Raw genomic sequence first — 19,380 nt, forward strand, 5'->3', positions numbered from 1 at the left:
TGTAGCCCTCATCCTAACCTTACATTACAAGCTTAATAAAGACCTATTGATCCCTGGTGATAGTTTCTATTTTATATTAGTGGAGAGTGATTTGAAAAGCAAGCCAATGGAGTTTTTAGAGATCCATTATTAATTTACTTGTTTGCATAAAACTATCCGATGAGCTAATGATGAAGTGAGAATGATAAGTATGCATAAATGTGGGGATGGATAATACGGTAGAATTGAGTTTTGAATTAACTTTTAGACTTGAATGATTCCTTTGAATTATAGATTTTAGATCATCTTTGAGACAATAAATTTTGTGAATCAAACCAATGCTTGTTTTAATTGTCTTTCTTTCTTCTTTGCTTGAGGGCGAGCATAGTTTAAGTTTGGGAGTATTTGATAAGTGTTATTTTTATGTAATTTTATCACTCTTTTATTTATGAAAAATGACATTTTCTCTTCAATACTACTGATTTTATTTTATTTCTACATATTTTTATTTATTTTCTTAGATTTGAAGGAATGAGAATATTTAGTGCAAGAGGAGAGTATTTTGATACAAAAGAAGAGATTACGGATCCAGACCGATTAGAGGCAGCGAGATCTCTAGAGAGCCGATGAGATTTGGGCGATGAGCCTTATCCCGTGGACAGCAAAGGGATTTCTCTTGCCTAAAGGTGAGAAGACTTACCTCTTGGTAGGTGAGGAAACTCGCAACTAGAAGATGTGACCAGAAGGCGTGAAGCTTTGGCGACAAGGCTCTAGGTGGTTAGATTGGATGACTAGTCTAAACGACCAACTTAAAAGACCAACGTAAACGATATTGTGGTCAACAACTAGAAAAGGCGAGAGGAGTTTTTCATCCCTGTTGGGAGTCTTTCCCCTCGGTAGGCGAGGAGGGTCATGTGGTCTTTGTGACCTCTACTCCCGTTCATTTGTGACCTCCACGCCAATTATAGAAAACACCGACATCTACTCGAGGGGACCCTTTCGAATTCTGCAATCAATCTGCTGACCACTAAATCCTCATAAACTCCACAATTCAAGTCGCATATCACTGAATCTTCCATTTTAGATAATTTTAATATTCTTGGGATAATTTCTTTTTATGTCAACATCTATCTTTAGAAACTATTTTCTAGATTTTTAGGCTAGATTGTAACCGTATTTATTTTATTTCTAGATTTGAGTTTTGACATCTATTTAATCTTGTCTTGTTAGGGCTGTAAATGAACCAGTCTACTCGGTAGCCCGCTCGGTACTCGCTCGGTTAAACTCGAATTGTAAAAAAAAAAAAGCTCATTCGTTAAAACAGATATCCGCTCGAACTCGACTCGTAAAAAAAAAAAACTCGTTCGTTAAAGCAGATACCCGCTCGAATTATAAATGACACATACTCGACAAAACTCGACTCAACTTGGCTAAGGCTCGTTAAGGCTCGCTTGTTTATGCTTGAGTCGACTCGTTAGCCCGACTCGATTAAAACTCATTCATATATTGATAAATATATACATACACATATGTATATACACACACACACATATATATGTAGTAACTAATAATATAAGCATACCACTTTTATAATTAAATATATAATATGTAATCTAATTACTTATGTCTATATAATGAATATATACTTCATAGGTATATTTTATAATTTATATAATAATTAGTAGATAAAATTTAATAATTTTATATAATTTTATATACTAGTATATGATAACCATATATGAAATAGATATATATATATATATATATCATATTAAGTGCATGTATTAATAGTATATGTAGGCATATAATATATTGTTATTTTAGATAAATATTAACTAGTTAGATATTAATTATTTATAAATTTTTTAAAATTTTATAATTCAATAGATGTTCTACTTGTTAGTTGTATAAATTCAATATTAGATTTTTATTTATTTATTTATTTATTGTATTAAAAAAAAATACACAGTTCGAGCTTGAGCTAAAGCTCGGCTCGACACAAACTCGTTTGTGGGACGAGCTCGAGCTTGAGCTCGAGTTGAGCGTTTAACTTATCGAGCCAATCTCAAACGAAGAATAAAAAAAAAATCTCGAGCTTGGGCTTGAGCTTGAGTATATTGAGTTGAGCCGAGCTCGGCAAGCCGAGGACAGGCTCGGCTTGGCTCGGCTCGTTTACAGCCCTATATCTTGTGGGAAGAATAGGGAGTCTGAGTTCTTAATCTTAGTTTTAGTTTGAGTCTTGGTTCTTAATCTTAGTTTTAGTTTTAGTTTTAGTCTGAGTATGAGTTTAGATTTCCAGAATTTATTCTTTAATTGTTCTTTCAGAAGGCAGAACTGGAGGGCAGAGGCAAGAGCTGCATGCTTCATCAACCGACTTCAAAGAAGAACACCAGTTTTATTCTGTTTCTTTTCAATTCCATTATGAACCATATTCTTTTCTTTAGTTTAATTTAGATAAATCATTCTTCAAATTTCAGTTTTTCAAATAGTAATTAATTTAGTCAATTTCAATACTCAATAGCATAATTATTTCCTGTGGGTTTGATAACAGTTTTCTTTTAAACACTTTACTACTTGTTATGATTTTGTACACTTGTAGATATATTTTTATTCGAACAGCTAAATCCGAAAAGATTTTCTACAAAATGAAACCTTGGTTTGCAAAAACAAAAGCTAAAACGTGTAGATCTAAAAAATAGAGTAAAACTTGTCAGATGTAAAGTAAAACATCTAGATCTGTTGAAGTTTACCCATATACACCGACACCCAATGGATGTCGTCTTCCTTGTCTTTGTTCGAGAAAAAATAACATGGAGATGGAATAGAGAGCTTTTGTGTGAGAGAGATGAAGAAGTGAGGCGAGGCAAAATGGCGAGATGTTGTTGGTGTTGATGTGGCTGAGAAAAGGAGCTAGTGGCTGTTTGTAGTGTGATCGTGGGGGTAGGAGACAGAGAAAAGGAGAGAAAGAATAGAGAAAATGAAAAAGGGAGAGAAGGGAAATGTAACACTCCTCTTGAGATTCATATAGAAAAATAGTTCACTTTGAGGGGAGCACCTCCAGATGTAGAGAAGAAGAGAAAAAAATTAAGAAAAAAGGAAAAATTAGGGTTTTGATTACGTTTCAGATGCTTTACAATATTTCCCATTTCGTACATATACCCAGATTGAAAAAGGCCATGGGCCTACTATTGGACTCAAATATAGACTGGACTAATGGACTGTTGATAGGAAACTACATATAACTCGAAAATGATAGAAAATGGCCCAGACGCTACAACCAACAAGGACTCCTAACAACTAACTCTGGGCTCAGCCCTTACAATTAACCCACTCACCACTAACTCAATAACTCAGCCCACTAACATAGACTCCCTTCAGTCAACACAACACTTCACTTACACTTTCGTTCACATCTACACTTCACTTCGACATTTCACCCATGTGCACCTGTTTCTTCTTCCTCACATCCAACCCCTTTGCATGATAGAGGCTTCTCCCCTAGGGTTTCGCCCCCCGTTACACACCCTTCATCTTTTAAAAAACCTTGCCCTCAAGGTGGGGAAAAGACTCTTTAAGCTTTGAATACCCCTCCCATGTCGGTTTGGTGGTGTCTTGGTTGTGCCACTTCACAGGGAGTTCCACCCGTGCCCTGTTGTCCAATTCTTCTGGTTCTAGGCGAAGAATTCCATGGTTATCCACAGGAGGCAGCGACGGTATGGCTACTACTTTTAGCCCTATTTTCTTCTTTAATTATGATATATGAAACATAGGATGAATTCTTAATGTTTTTGGTAGATCCAATGTATAGGCCACAACTCTTATCCAATAAAAGTCTATTCTCATCCTTTGGGCAGATTTATCATAGCCCGAATGACCACCCCCCTCCCCCCCACGGGCTACTGTGGAATAATTCCAACAACCTATTTTTAAACTCTACATGATTAGGGATGTAGAGTCAATTCTTGTATAACAACAACCCTTCCCTAATTGCATAATTAGAGCCCAACTTGCCCTATAAGCAACTTTGTAACACGGTCTTCAAGGGCTCATTAGTCTCATATGCTTTTTTTTTTTTAACTCATCTACCCACTCTACACTAGGGAATGTAATTAGCATCAAAATCCCCTCTCCACACTTGTCCTTCCTTGGTAAGGCATTTGCAGTCCAATTTTCAGCCCCTCTCTTATACTCCACAATAAATTCATAGCATAAAAGCTTGGTAATCCATCTTTGTTGTATGAGAGTACCCACTTTTTGGTCCAACAAGTGCTTGAGACTTTGCTGGTCTGTCTTGACTACAAAAGTTCTTCCCAATAAATAGGGCCGCCATTTTAGAATTGTTGAAACAAGAGCAAACAATTCATTCTCATAAGTTGACATTAAGAGAGCTCTACCCTTTAAAGTTTGACTGAAAAAAGCAATTAGTTGTCCCCTTTGCATTAAAACAGCCCCCATTGTTGTTTCCGACGCATCACACTCAATTGTAAACGGTAGTGTAAAGTCGGGTAATGCCAATACCGGAGGTTGTGTCACGGCCTCCTTAAGTTTGTCAAAGGCTACTTTAGACTCTTCGATCCATTGAAATCCGTCTTCTTTTAGCATTCTGGTCAAAGGGGTTACAATTCTTCCATAGCCCCTTTTAAATTTGCGGTAGTAGCCCGTCAGCTCCAAGAACCCCCTCAAGGCTTTTAGGGATTTTGGTAAGAGCCACTCAACCATGGCTTTTAGCTTGTCAAGATCCGCCTTGTCCCCCATTTCTGAAATCACATGGCCTAAGTAGGCTACCTCCTTACATCAAAAGCAACACTTGGAATTTTTTGCAAACAACTGGTGTTGTTTTAGAGTCTCCAAAATGATCCTTAGGTGCCCGACATGCTCCCTTTCTGACTTGCTACAAACAAGAATATCGTCAAAGAAAACAAGTATAAATTTTCTTAGAAAATGTCAAAATATCTAATTCATGAGACTTTGGAAGGTGGAGGGGGTATTGGTAAGCCCAAAGGGCATTGCTAGAAACTCATAGTGTCTCTTATGAGTCCTAAAAGCAGTTTTTGACACATCCTCGGGTTTAACCCGGATTTAGTGATAGCCAGACCTCAAATCCATCTTTGAAAAAATAATTGAACCTTGTAACTCATCCATTAGTCATCTACCACCGGAATATGGAACTTATCTTTAATAGTGATATTATTTAAGCTCCTATAATCAACACACAACCGCTATGTCCCATCCGTTTTTCTTACTAGCAACACCAAAGAAGAGTAAGGACTTTGACTTGATTTAATTACCCCAGATTTTAGCAACTCTTGGACAATCTTTTCACTCTCATCCTTTTGGTAATAAGGATAACGGTTGGGCCGTATAGAGATGGGTTTGGACTCGGGTCATAGGTTGATAGCATGATCATGGGTACGAGGAGGTGGGAGGCCTTTAGGTTCAGAAAATACATCCTCAAACTGCTGAAACAGAATTTGTATTGTGGCTAGAATCTCATTTCCAGCTTGTCGGCCCATGGGTTGTTCTTCCTCCATTAATTGCAAGATTATCCCCTTACTTTCAAGTTTATTCAACTTGTTTAGAGTTCCTTCATCAATCATTTTAGCTACTGTCAAACCTTGTAATTTGACCTTTTGATTCCCATAAGAAAACTGCATAGTAAGCTTCTTAAAGTCCCACAACACCTTCCCTAACTCTCGAATCCACTTAGTCCCAATTACCATATCACATCCAATTAGCACCAACACTTGTAATTCTAAGGAAAAAAAAAAAGTTCCTTGGATTTCCACCTTCACTAAGGATAATTTCCCCATTAACAACTCTCACTTTTACCACATTCTTGTCTTTCAAAGGTAAGTTGGTTCTTTTGAGTATGATAGGGTCCAAGAAATTATGGGCAGAGCCCATGTCAATAATTATAGTCACCCACTGAGTGCCAATTCTCCCCTTATTCTCATTGTCCTTGGGTTGTGGGTTCCAATTATGGCATGTAATGAAATTTCTAGGTTGTGTTGCACAGCACACAATTCTAAGGGCTGAATGGGCTTTTCTTTCATTTCATAGGTTTCTTTTTCAAATTGCCCACTACTCTCACTGTCTTATACTACCTCCTCCAATATGTAAAGCTTGGGGTTTTGACATTTATGGCCCGGTACCCATTTGGCGTCACAATGATGACATAAGTCTTTTTCCCGCCTCTCTTTCATTTGGTTTTGGTTTATTTTATGTGTGGTGAAGTTGGCTTGGGTTTGAAACTCTTGGCTGGTTGGTGTGGATTTTTTAAAATTCCTGGATCTGGTGAATAGGTTAGGTTGGATCTTGGGTGTTTTTTGGAGATGTTTAATTTTTCTTCTTGGATCTTTGCTAAACTGAAGGCTAAGGTAAGATTGGTGGGGTTAAACATTCTCACTGTTAAACGAATCTTGTCCCTTAACCCACTCAAAAAGCCACTAAGTTAGTAGGCATCAGACAACCCACGTAATTTGTTTGAAAGTGTTTCAAACTTGGCTTGGTACTCTTTCACCGTACTTGACTGTCTCAACCTAGTGAGTGCTTCCATAGGGTCGTCATTAGCATTTGGACCGAACCTAATAAGCAAAGCCTTCGTAAAGGCATCCCAGTTTGGAATTTGGCTGTTGTCCTCCATATCTTGGAACCAAATCAGTGCCCTACCCTCCATGTAAAATGAAGCCAACCGTACCTTTTGTTGTGGAGCAGCGTTATAAAAAATAAAAAAGTGATTAGCATTGTAAATCCAACCTGCAGGGTCATCTCCATAAAGAGTGGGAATTCAAGCCTCACTGTTCTTGGCTGAAAATCACCCATTTGCATGTTGTGCAGATGTTGCTACTGTTGATGGGGATGGGTCTGCTGATGTTGCTAAAAAGGTGGCTGAGAATAGGTCTGTTGCTGTTGTTGTTGCAGGTGTTGTTGCAACTATAAGGATCCTGAATCCTCTCTTGGCGGGACCCTGTCAAAAGCCTCACTATTAGGGCTGCTATTTGTATTTCTTTTTTGCATTTCTATAGTAAGAATGTCCAGCTGTTGTACTATGGCCTCATTTCATCTTTTGAGGGTTGCCATGTTGCTGTCCATATGAGACAACCCAACCTCAGTAGACTTTTTCAGTTCTTGATATTGGGAATCCGTAGCTTTTTTTAGGGCATTGAGCCCATTTTGTAATTGATTCAACCTAGTTCCTTCTGCCATTGTATCTTAACAGGACAAGTCTCTAGATACCACTTGTAACACTTCTCCCGGGATTCACACAGAAAAATAGCTCACTTCGAAGGAAGCACCTCCAAATGTAGAAAAGAAGAGAAAAGAATAGAGAAAATTAGGGTTTTGATTACTTTTCAGATGCTTTACAATATTTTCCAATTCGTACATATACTCAGACTAAAAAAGGCCATGGGCCTACTACTGGACTCAAGACTCAAATATAGACTGGACTAATGGACTGTTCACAAGAAACTAAATATAACTGGAAAATGATAGAAAATGGCCTACACGGCCCAGGCGCTACAACCAACAAGGACTCCTAACAACTAACTCTGGGCTCACCCCTTACAATTAATCCACTCACTACTAACTCAATAACTCAGCCCACTAACATAAACTCCATTCAGTCAACACAACACTTCACTTCCACTTCCGTTCACATCTGCACTTCACTTCGACATTTCACCCACGTTCACCAGTTTCTTCTTCCTCACATCCAACCCCTTCGCATGACAGAGGCTTCTCCCCTAGGGTTCCGCCCCCTGTTACAGGAAAGAAGACTCTCCCCTAGGCTTTCAATTGAGCAGTCATGCACTTTTTCTCCAATCCAAAGTCTTCCAAATTGGAAGGCTTTCAACTAGTAAAGTAGTTGAATGCTTGAATATAAGGTTGGACTATATATATGGTGTTTTGGATATTTCTTAACAAAACAACATTTTATAATATTAAGTTATTCTTAATTCCATGGTGAATCAAATATTAAAAGGGATATATATATATAGATATATATATATATATATATATATATATATATATATAGGACCTGCATGCACGATATGAGCTAGAAACAAGCAATTAAGCACAAAGTTTAATTAATTAGTTTATAGAAACCAAAAAAGCATGCATTTTTGTTGTAGTGAAGCTGGTGCTACGTACGTACATGCATGGAGGTCTACCTGCATGCACTTAATTACAGGCTTTTCTTTATGTTTTACTTGTATTTAATTTGTTTCATTAATCTTAATTATTAATTCTGTTTTTGACCTTTCGTTTCTTTTGTACTGTAGTACTGGCTTTTTTGGAACTTTAATTTGTAACGTCCACGCTTTTTCGATCGGTTAAAGATTACTTATAAATTAAGTAGTCTTGAATTTTCACGCATTTTAATTTTAGCATTTTAATCCTTTCATGCATTAACTATCTCCATAGATCTAATCTCTGATCTTTAGACTTTCTTCTTCTTCTTCTCTTTTTTTTTTTTTTTTTGACGAATGAATATCATGATGATTAGTTCTTCTAATTATGCACAGAACACTATTACTAGATCAAGACGTACATTAATACCACGTTTAATTTCAACCAATTAAAAATCTGACGTGCGTCACCTAAATGCCAGCTACTACTTACCTGAGTCACTTTAATAAAAAAATTGATTAAAAGTATAAAAAATAATTTTTAGAAAATCAATAACTTTTAACAAAAATATATTTAATAGTTCTAGTGAATAGGAGACCATTTATCTATGTGCAAGTGTGTATATATATATATATATTATATATATATATATATATATATATATATATAAAAGAATGAAGAATGCTTTGCCAATAGGCCAAATGGGAGCAGAGAGTAGATGCGCTTGACGTGGCAGGGCGATTTTTGAGGTTCGAGTGGCGTGGGCGATTTGCGGCCTATGGCCACTCTGTGTGGACCTCTGGTGGCCCATGTTACCGGAGGTTTTGGGGTGGGTTTTGTTGGGGTTCTCTGAAAGAAGGGGTAAGGGATTTGCTAGGTGGTTCCGATGAAGAAGCAAGTGGGAAGGGAGAGGGAATTGCAAGAGGGGGTGGTCGTACGTTTGCTTAAGCACTCCAAAGGCCTTTGCCGACTGCAAAATTTAGGCTTCCTTTGAGAAAACCTGAGTTGATTAATGGGGATTTGGGGTTTGTTTTCTCGGATGTGGAGATACATAGGGTGGCAGAGGAGTTGAAGGTTGCGTTGGTGCTGAAGTTCTTTTCGAGGAGACCGTCTATTGATGTCTTGAGATTGCAGATCATTAACTTGTTTATTTTCGTAGATGAGATGAGATGAGTTGAGATAAAAGTTGAAAGTTGAATAAAATATTGTTAGAATATATTTTTTTAATATTATTTTTATTTTAGAATTTGAAAAAGTTGATTTTTTATTTTATTTTGTGTGAAAATTTGAGAAAGTTGTAATGATTAGATGAGATGGACACCTAAACAGGACTTCGCGCAGGGAGCAATCAGAGGTAGATGGTGATGGGAATGTGGTGGTTGAGAAATCACAATCAGATGCAGAGGATAGGTCTTCAAGTCAGAAAAATACAGCTTTTCACCAGAATCCACCCACGAGGCAGTCAAACTTTTGTCAGAACAACCAGGAAAGTAGCAAGTCCACTGAGCAGACCTACAGCCCGATGAAGCTGGCTGAAGATCCCCAAATTTTCAGGATACCTGTTGACCAAATCGCGGAATGCCAATCCCTCCCTGAGTGCGCAGTTCAAGAGGTTAATTGCAAAAGTCAAAAATCACCTTTTCATTTGTTTAATACTCGTAGGCCAACTGAGAATAGTTCCTATGGCACTTGTCTTTCCCTAAACAAGTCAAGTCCCATTTTGGCAAATCCCCCACCAAAACACCTCGTACTACCCCCAATCTACCTGCCAAGGGTAACAAGTGGAAAAGGAAGGCTAGGGAACAAGACCAAGCACTCGGGGACATAACCAACTCTTTCAAAACCCCTTCCGAAACCCACAATGCTAAAAGGCCAGGCTCAGCAATGGAAACTAGATTAAGTTCTCATGGTTACAAAAAGTTAAAAACCACCCTCAAACCTACAAAGAGGCTAACTCAGAATCTCGAGGTGGAGGCTGCTCAGCAGCCCCACCCCTCCCCATGAATGTCTTGAGCTGGAATTGTCGGGGGCTTGGGAACACCCGAACAATTCATGAACTTCACAGGATGGTGAAGTTAAAGTTCCCACACTTGGTATTTCTCATAGAAACCAAGTGCAACAGTAATAAGATGGAGAATGTTAGAGTAAAGCTGGGCTTCGATAACTGTTTCAGTGTAAATAGCCAGGGGAGGAGTGGTGGCTTGGCCCTTCTCTGGAACCACTCAGTTGACTTTAGAGTTACTACATATACTAGTTGGCATATTTCAGGCCTTATTAAATCTAACAGTGATGAGCACCCCTGGTTAATAACTGGATTTTATGGACACCCAAACACTACAAAAAAAAAAATGAGACTTGGCAGCTTCTCAAAGCTCTAACCCCTGAATTAAACACGCCTTGGCTGTGCTTTGGGGATTTTAATGAGATTACTAGCCTAGATGAAAAGTTTGGAGCTGCCAACAAACCATACAAACAGATAGTGAACTTTAGGCGGGCTCTTGAACACTGTGACCTTAATGATCTGAGGGAGACAAATTTACTTGGGCCAACAACAGAGAAGGGGCTCTTTTTACCAAAGAAAGGATTGATAGAGTCCTTGGAAACGCTCATTGGATTAAGAGATTTGAGGACCATGCTGTCCACCACTTGGCAACAACTACCTTAGACCACAGACCCTTCCTCATTAAAATCCAAAATAAACTCACCAGGAAAAAACAAGGCAGGATGTTTAGATACGAAGCAAGCTGGGGTAGAAAGGATGGATGTGAGACACTTATCAAACAGTTTTGGGACCAACCAACAGGACAACAAGATCAGTTGTTAAATACAATCCTGGGATTAAAGACTTGTAGAGAAGGACTGTCAAGATGGAGTAGAGATATGTATAGAAGCAGAGAGGAACTCTTTAAAGAAAAAACAGACTTACTAAACTCTCTCAAAGAAACAAATGAAGGCCATCTTTATGCTGAGATACGAACTCTTCAGAAGGAAGTTGACTCTATGTTGGAGGAAGAAAATTTAAAATGGCAACAAAGGGCCTAGCAAACTTGGTTAAGGGAAGGGGACAAGAACACACGTTTCTTTCACCAATGTGCAACCCAAAGGAGGAAGCAAAACTCCATTACCAAGATTAGGTCTAAGTCTGGTCAAGAGTTCACCAGCCAACAAGAGATAAGCAAAATTTTTCAGGATTGTTTTCAAAGTCTGTTCACCACCTCGGGTCCAACTGGTATAGATGATTGCATTTCAGTCCTACTAAGGAAACTGACAGCAGAAATGGATCACATACTCTCTTGTCCTTTCAAAGAAACTGAAGTCAAAGAGGCCATTTTTAGCATGAATCCACTAGGGTCACCTGGCTCGGATGGTTTTCCTGCAATTTTTTACCAAGATCACTGGACAACAGTGGGAAATAGAGTCACTCGGGCAGCTCTTGATGTTTTAAATGGAGGCAGGTGGACAAATGACATTAATAAAACCTACATAGCTTTGATACCAAAGAAACATTCACCATCTCAAGTCACAGACTTCAGACCAATAAGTCTTTGCAATGTTTTTTACAAAATCATTGCTAAGACTGTGGCCAACAGTTGAAAAGTGTTCTGAAAGAGCCACACAAACATCCTTTGTGCCTGGCAGGTTAATAACAGACAACATTATGGTAGCCTTTGAGTCTCTCCACACTATAAAGACAAGATTAAAGGGTAAGGAAGGTTTCATGGCCCTCAAACTCGACATGAACAAAGCATACGATAGAATAGAGTGGTCTTTCCTAAAATCTATCCTGCAGAAATTTGGTTTTGGAAATAAATGGGTGGACCTAGTATTGAATTGTGTGGGAACTGTTTCTTACTCCATTCTCCTTAATGGTGCTCCTTAGGATTGTTTTCACCCAACTAGAGGGCTTAGGCAAGGGGATCCCTTATCCCTTACCTTTTCATCATGTGCACCAAGGTTCTTAGTTGCATGTTAAACACGGCTGAAAAATCTGGGATCCTTACTGGCTTACCTATCAGAAGGAAAAAACTTTCTATTAATCATCTATTTTTTTACAGATGATAGTCTTCTATTTTGTAAAGCCAATTCCATCGAATGGAGTAGACTCTACTACTTTCTAGAATCATATGAGCTACCCTCGAGTCAGAGACTCAACAAGGAAAAAACATCAATATATTTTAGTAAGAACACTTCAGAGGAAACCAAAGAGATTCTTACTGGCATTGTTGGGATAAGAGGGACCAACTCATATGAAAAATATCTAGGCCTAGCTCTAATTGGAAAATCTCGAGCCCATTCTTTCAAAAATATTCTGGACAAGGTGCAGGCCCGAATAACAAACTGGAAGAATAAATTCCTCTCCCAAGCAGGTAAAGAGGTGCTCATTAAAGCCATCATTCAGGCCATTCCAGCATACAGTATAGGGATATTCAAGTTTCCAAAGAAACTAGTACATGAACTGAACAAAATGGTGAGGAATTTCTGATGGGGACAACAAACTGAGGAGAAGAAAATACACTGGATTCATTAGAACTAGTTAAAGAGAGCTAAGTGCAAAGGAGGCCTTGGACTAAGAGTTTTCAAAAATTTCAACCAAGCCCTCCTAGCAAAACAAGATTGGAGGGTAATCACTAATCCCGAATCGTTGGCAGCCCAGGTGCTTAAAGAAAAGTATTTTCATAATAAAAGTTTTCTCACTGCCACATCAAGTCAAAATTTATCTTTTCTCTGGCAAAGTTTTATAGCAGCTAGAGCATTGCTCAACGAGGGTTTGCTATGGAGAATAGGGGATGGGGAAACAACTAGCATTTGGAAGGACAAATGGCTTCCCAGGAAGAACACTTTCAAACCCCAAAGCTCTCTCAGATTCATACATGCAGACACCGAAGTCTCTTTTCTTATTGACAAGACAACAAACCAATGGAAAGAGGAACTGATATCAACCTTATTCATGAAAAAGGAAGCTGACTTGATCAAGGGCATACCTCTCAGCCCTTACCCTAGCCCAGACAAATTACAATGGAGATGCACTATCTCATGCCAATTTAGTGTCAAAAGCGCTTACCATCTGAAGACAGAGATAGATAATCGAAAGCAGGGTCAATCTTCAACTTTCCAAACACCACAGGCCTCATGGACAAAATTATGAAACTTGAACATCCCTAACGCTGCCAAATCCTTCCTCTGGAGAGCTTGTTTAAACTCTTTACCTACGCGAGTCAATTTTAAGGGAAGGAAAGCCATTGAAGATTCTACCTGCCCAATTTGCAAGCAACAACCTGAAACTGCAGAACACATTCTATGGGAGTGCCCCTCGGCAAGAGACACTTGGGCTCAGAGTACCAGGAAACTTCAAAAAACAAGTACTATTTTTCATGATTTTACAGAGCTAGTGAATGGTTTTGTTGAAGGTCTGGAACAAGAGGACATAATGACCTTTGCCATTACCTCGTGGCTCATTTGGAAAAGAAGGAATGATCTAATCTTCAAGGGCCTTTTCTCCCATCCTACACACATTAGCCAGCAAGCAAGACAATTGGTGGAGGAGCTACATCAAATTTCACAGTAGAAGAGGACCCAATCAACCACCTGCCATCAGACAACCAAATGGGAAGCTCCACCAAAAGGTAGTTATAAACTGAACTGGGACGCATCTATAGAAAAAATATCCTGTAAAGTAGGAGTTTGAGCAGTCATTAGAGACTAGCAGGGTCGGGTCCTGGCCACCCTCAGAATGAAGCAAGACCTTTATCCTAACCCATTAACAACAGAGGCATTTACTGCACTTCAAGCCTCTTTATTCTGCAAGTCATCGGGCTTGAAAGACATCATCATGGAAGGCGATTCATTGTAGGTTGTCACAGGACTCAACTCACTAACTGACTCTATTACTTATGCAGGAAAGCTAATAGCAGATACCAGGAAAACCCTTGACTTCTTCTCTCATTGGTCCGCAAGGCATATTGTGAGAGCAAATAATTTTGTTGCTCATGCCTTAAGTAAAGATGCTCTATGCATTAGTGGTTATACCACTTCTTTTGATTCAGTACCTTTTTGTATTTAGACTCTGGTTTAAGAGCTATTAATACATGCTATGGAAATTTCAAAAAAAAAAAAAAAAGATGAGATGGGATGGGATGAAAAGTTTTGTAAAAGTGAACGAGGCCAACTTGGGGTTTCAGTGAAGTCCGATGATCAGTTTTATGGATGAGTTTCACGTGTTGCATTTGGAGATGAAAAAGATTAACTTCATGCTTGGGCAAGAGAGGGCAGGGTTGTGCCAGGTTGTCAATTTCGATTGTTTAATTGGTCTGTAGACTTTGATGTAAAAAAGGAGATCTCCATTACGCCTCAGTGGATCTATTTACCAGGGTTGCCTTTGTATTAGTATAGATTGGATTGTTTGTAGATCCTTGCATCTTGGTTTGGTAGGTTTCTTAGCACGAATAATGTGACATTGTACATAATGAAAGCTACAGGGGCGAGACTGTGTTTGAAGTGGATCTGCAAGAAGAGCCTGTTGGTGGCTTTCCATTGGTAATAGGGTAAAAACAGATCTGGCAGCACGTGATCTATGAGAAGAGAGGATTTTACTGTAAAAAATATTTTTGTCAGGGACACATTGCAGTGGTGTGTAGGTTTGGTGGGAGAGCTAAGGCCAAACCTAGTAGGAAGGAGGGGATGGGGGTGCCACGAAAGGAGGGAGATGAGAAAGTTTGGAAGGAAGTGGGGAGGAAGGACAATAAAAGGAGAAGCATTATGATGTGCAACAGGGTGTGGTGGTCATGAATCAGGAAATGAGTTTTATGTCGGCTATGGATCCTAGTTTGTTGCAGATTGAGGGTGTTGAGGGTAAAGAAAAGTCAGTGGGAATGAAGTTGAATTTTGTGGAGCATGTTGAGGAGGGGCAGATTTTGAAGGAGGACGCTTTGGTGGAAGATCGAGGTCTGTTTGAGGTGGGGGACAGCTTTGTCTCTAAACATGACCTCGAGGTAAAGGGTAAGGGTTCAAAAAGGGTGGAGCATATAATTGTTATGGAGGAGTGAATGATAGAGACAAGGAAGAGGAGGTTGTTGTTTGTAGAAATAGTTTTGCAATTTTACTGGAAAGGGAAAACAAAGTTGAAAAGATTATTGTTCGGATCCAAGGGCTCTATCTAAGTGTGTTTTGAGAGTACAAGGCTCAAAATATGTGCTTGTGAGGAAGTCTTAAAAGACAAAGGCCCAACCTCAAAAAACAGAATTTATGATTGACAAAATAATGGTGTGGAATATTAGGGAGATTGGTACATCGAAAAGAAGATTAAGAAAGCTGGTTAAAAAATATGGTGTTTCTGTGTTGGTTGTATCGGAGCCGTTTCAAGATGTGTCACAGTTGTAGAAGTGGGCTCTTAGTATGCAATTTCCTAATTTTTGTTCTAATGTGGAGGAAAGTGGAAAAATATGGGTATGTTGGAAAGATGAAATAGAGATGGATATTGTGGGATTGTTGAGTCAGTCGTTGATAGCTTTATTTGTAGACTCAAGTGGTTCTTTGTTAGCAACCTTTGTTTATGCAAAGTGCTCATAGGTTGAACGTTTGGAGCCGTGGGATCACTTGAGTGGCATTTCGAGTGTTGTTGTGGCTTGGGTGGTATGGGAGATTTCAACATTATTCGGTTTGATGATGAACGTGTGGGTGGAAGGCCAAGACTCCCATATGCTATGGACGATTTTAATGAGTTCATTAATAGGTGTGGTTTGATGGATTTAAGGTTGGAAGGGAGACAATTGTCTTGGTGCAATGGACAACAAGGATTGGCTAGAAGTTGGGCGAAGCTTGATAGTGCTGATTAATACTGATTTTGTCTCTAATCATGGTGAAGCTACTGCTAATTTGCTAAGGAGGAGAACATCAGACCACTTGCCGATTTTATTAAAGCTTCTTTTGGATGTTGGGAGGTATGGGCCGACACGATTTAGATTTCAGAATATGTGGATTTCGTATGATGGATTTTTGGAGGTGGTGGATAAATCTTGGAAGACCTGATGGTTTGTGATTCGGGTTTGTATAGGCTGGAGGGGAAACTAAAAAGGTTGAAACGATGATTGTGGCAGTGGAATAAAGAGGTTTTTGGTCTTGTTGGTGGAATGATTCGGGAGATGGAAGAAAGGTTGGAACACTATGAGGTTGTTTTGCAGTCTTCTTATTCTGAGGCTATTGAGGAGGAGTTTTTGATTACAAAGGGAGAAATGAAAATTTGGAATAAAAGGGAAGATACAAGGCATGCCCAACAAGCTAAGAAATCTTGGCTAGCAGAGGGAGACCAAAATTCTTTTTTTTTCCATGCTGTTATTGCTCAGCGAAGGAGGAACTCTTGTGTGAAATCCATGAGTTTGCCTAATGGTTCGGTGCTAGTAACTATGGAAATGGTACATGATGGAGCTATGCGTTACTTTGAGAATTTTCTTTACCAGGATGTTTCGGTGTAGTTACCAAGCTTGGATATCTTGATCCAACCTGTAATAATGGAAAGCATGATAAGTAAGATGTGGGAAGAGCCGACAAAGAATGAGGTTTATGAGGCACTTTCTTCAATAACGGCAAACAGTAGCCCGAGGCCTGATGGGTTCGGTTCAACTTTTTATTTGGCTTGCTGGAGTATTGTTCAGGAAGATGTGATGGAGGCAGTGAAGGAGTTTTATAAAGGTGAGGTCTTTCCTAGATTTTACTCATCTTCATACATAGTGCTTATTCCGAAGGTAAAAATCCTCAGAGTTTTAACAAGTTTCGTCCAATAAGTCTTGGTAATGTTATTTACAAATTCTTCTCTAAGATTTTGCTTGCTAAATTGTCTATGGTGCTTGGAGATATAATCTCACCAGAACAAGGTGCATTTGTGAAAGGTAGAAACATTTTTGAAAATGTTACGTTTACGCAGGAGATGACAAAGTTGTTGCATCGGAAGGCTAGAGTTGGAAATATTATGCTAAATATAGATATGAGTAAGGCGTATAACCGGGTGGATTGGCGATTTTTGGAACATGTTCTTCGTACTTTTGGCGTTCTGGAGTTCTTTTGTAGGTTGATTAATAATTGTGTGGCGATGCTGTGGTTTTCGATTATGATGCATGGCACTTATAAATGATTTTTTAAGTCTAAAAGATGGCTTCTTCAGGGTGATCCGCTATCTCCATATTTATTTATTATTATGGAGGAAGTTATGGAGGAGGTGCTTTCAAGAATGATTAATAAGCGAAGGTATGAGAAGAGGATTTTTCCATTTACTCATTCGGGTGGTGCTCCTTCTATTTCCCATCTATTATATGTTGACGATATTGTTGTTTTTGCTAATGCAAGTAAAGGTTCTATTCGGTGCCTAATGGAGGTGGTGAAGAATTATGAAAGGTGGACTGGTCAAAGGGTAAATCATGAGAAGTCAGCAATTTTCTTGTCCAAGAAGCTGAATCACCAAAGAAGGGGAGAGTTGTTGATGGAAACAGGTTTACGGAAGGTCGTCTCCCGTTTACTTATTTGAGGGTGCCGATTGTGGATGGTAAGTTGAAGGTTAGCCATTTCGAACATTTGCTTGAATGAATTGGTAAGAAGTTATCCGGGTGGAAGTGTAGGTTGTTGTCATAAGGGGGTCGGTTAATTCTATTGCGACATATACTTTCAAGCATGCCTTTACATTTATTGTTGGTGCTTCATGCTCCAAAAACTGTGATTTGAAAGCTGCATGGTTCATTTGCAAATTTTTTCTGGGGTGAACAGGGTGGTAAAGGAAAAAGAAAGTGGATGATTTGGAAGAAGTTGTGTGTTCCAGTGGAGAAGGGTGGTATAGGGTTGCAGGATGTGTCTATGGTGCAACAGTCTTTGTTTATGAAGTTTGGTTGGTAGCTATTGACTCAAAATTCTCTTTGGGCTAGGTTTCTTCTAGCAAAATATGTAAAGCATGGCCATGTTGCGTTAAGTATACAAAGTAGGTCGGGGTCGACGTTTTGGAAGAAAATTCTTGAGGCCTACTGGACTTACTGACAAACTGAAGGTGGAAGGTTCGGGAAGGTAGTATTTCATTGTGGTATGACAAGTTTTTGTGTACTGGTCGATTGTTTGAAGTAGTGTTTGGGATGGAAGGACTGAATATTAGGTTGCAAGAATTGGTAGTTAATGATAGGTGGGATGTTGAAAGGCTTTAGATGTTGGGTAGGCAGACGACATTTGACGTTATGGAGATGGTAGGGACTTTGAGAAATGCAAAGGATATTCTACTGTGGTTACCTGAGAAGAGTGGGATTTTTTCTACAATATCGACATGAGAGGTTATCAGAGTTAATGCCGTCTGATAATTGGGTGTGGCATAATTTGTTACCAAAGAAGATTGCATTGTGCATGTGAAAGGAAATTTTTAACTGCTTAAGTGTAGATGAGCATGTTTGTAAATTGGGGATCCCTCTAGTCTCTAGTTGTAATTGTTGCACGTTGAGGAACGTTGCAAACTTGGAACACGTCCTTGGCAAGAGAGATTTTGCTGTGAATGTCTGGCGGAAGTTCTCGATAGAGGTTGGAATTCCTTTCTTCATTCAACAAAGTTGGAAGGAAAGGGCCCAAGTATGGTTTAACAGGGCATCTTGTCTATTGCAACTGAGGATTTTGATAGGTCTAATACCATGCATAGTGGTTTGGATACTTTGGCGATGATAGTGTGCAGGAAGAATGGAGGGGAGATCTGAAAATATTATGGAGGTGTGGGGCTCGATTACGTATTAGGTGCTGACACTTGCTAGCAGAATAAATAAAGTCCAAAAACTTTCAGTTTTGGATGCACAGGTGTTGAGGAATTTAGAGATACCGATTGTGGAACAAAAATATATTAAAGTGCAGGTGGTGAGATGGATGAAACCTTGGCCTGGATGTCTAGAGTTAAACCTGGACGGGAGTAGTTTTGGCAATCCAGGTCCTGCTAGAAGAGGTGGTATTCTGAGGGATTCTTGTGGAAATATAGTTTTTGGGTTTTCAAAATTTTTTGGTTCTTGTTCTAATAATGAAGCCGAGCTACATGTGGTGGTAAAAGGATTAAGGCTATGTCAACAATTGGGTTATACAACAATAGATATAGAGTGTGACTCTTCTATTGTAGTTTCTTGGATTTTGACTAATAAATGTACAGTGTGGTATCTTTATGACTATTGAGTCAGTTGAGGTCAATGTTGGGGGATATGATTTCTTTATAAAACATTTTTATAGAAAGGGAATCAAGTGGCGGAGTCATTGGCTAGACGTTTGTGATGG

This window comes from Juglans microcarpa x Juglans regia, chromosome 1D (assembly GCF_004785595.1).
Source record: "Juglans microcarpa x Juglans regia isolate MS1-56 chromosome 1D, Jm3101_v1.0, whole genome shotgun sequence".
Classification (NCBI taxonomy): Eukaryota; Viridiplantae; Streptophyta; class Magnoliopsida; order Fagales; family Juglandaceae; genus Juglans; species Juglans microcarpa x Juglans regia.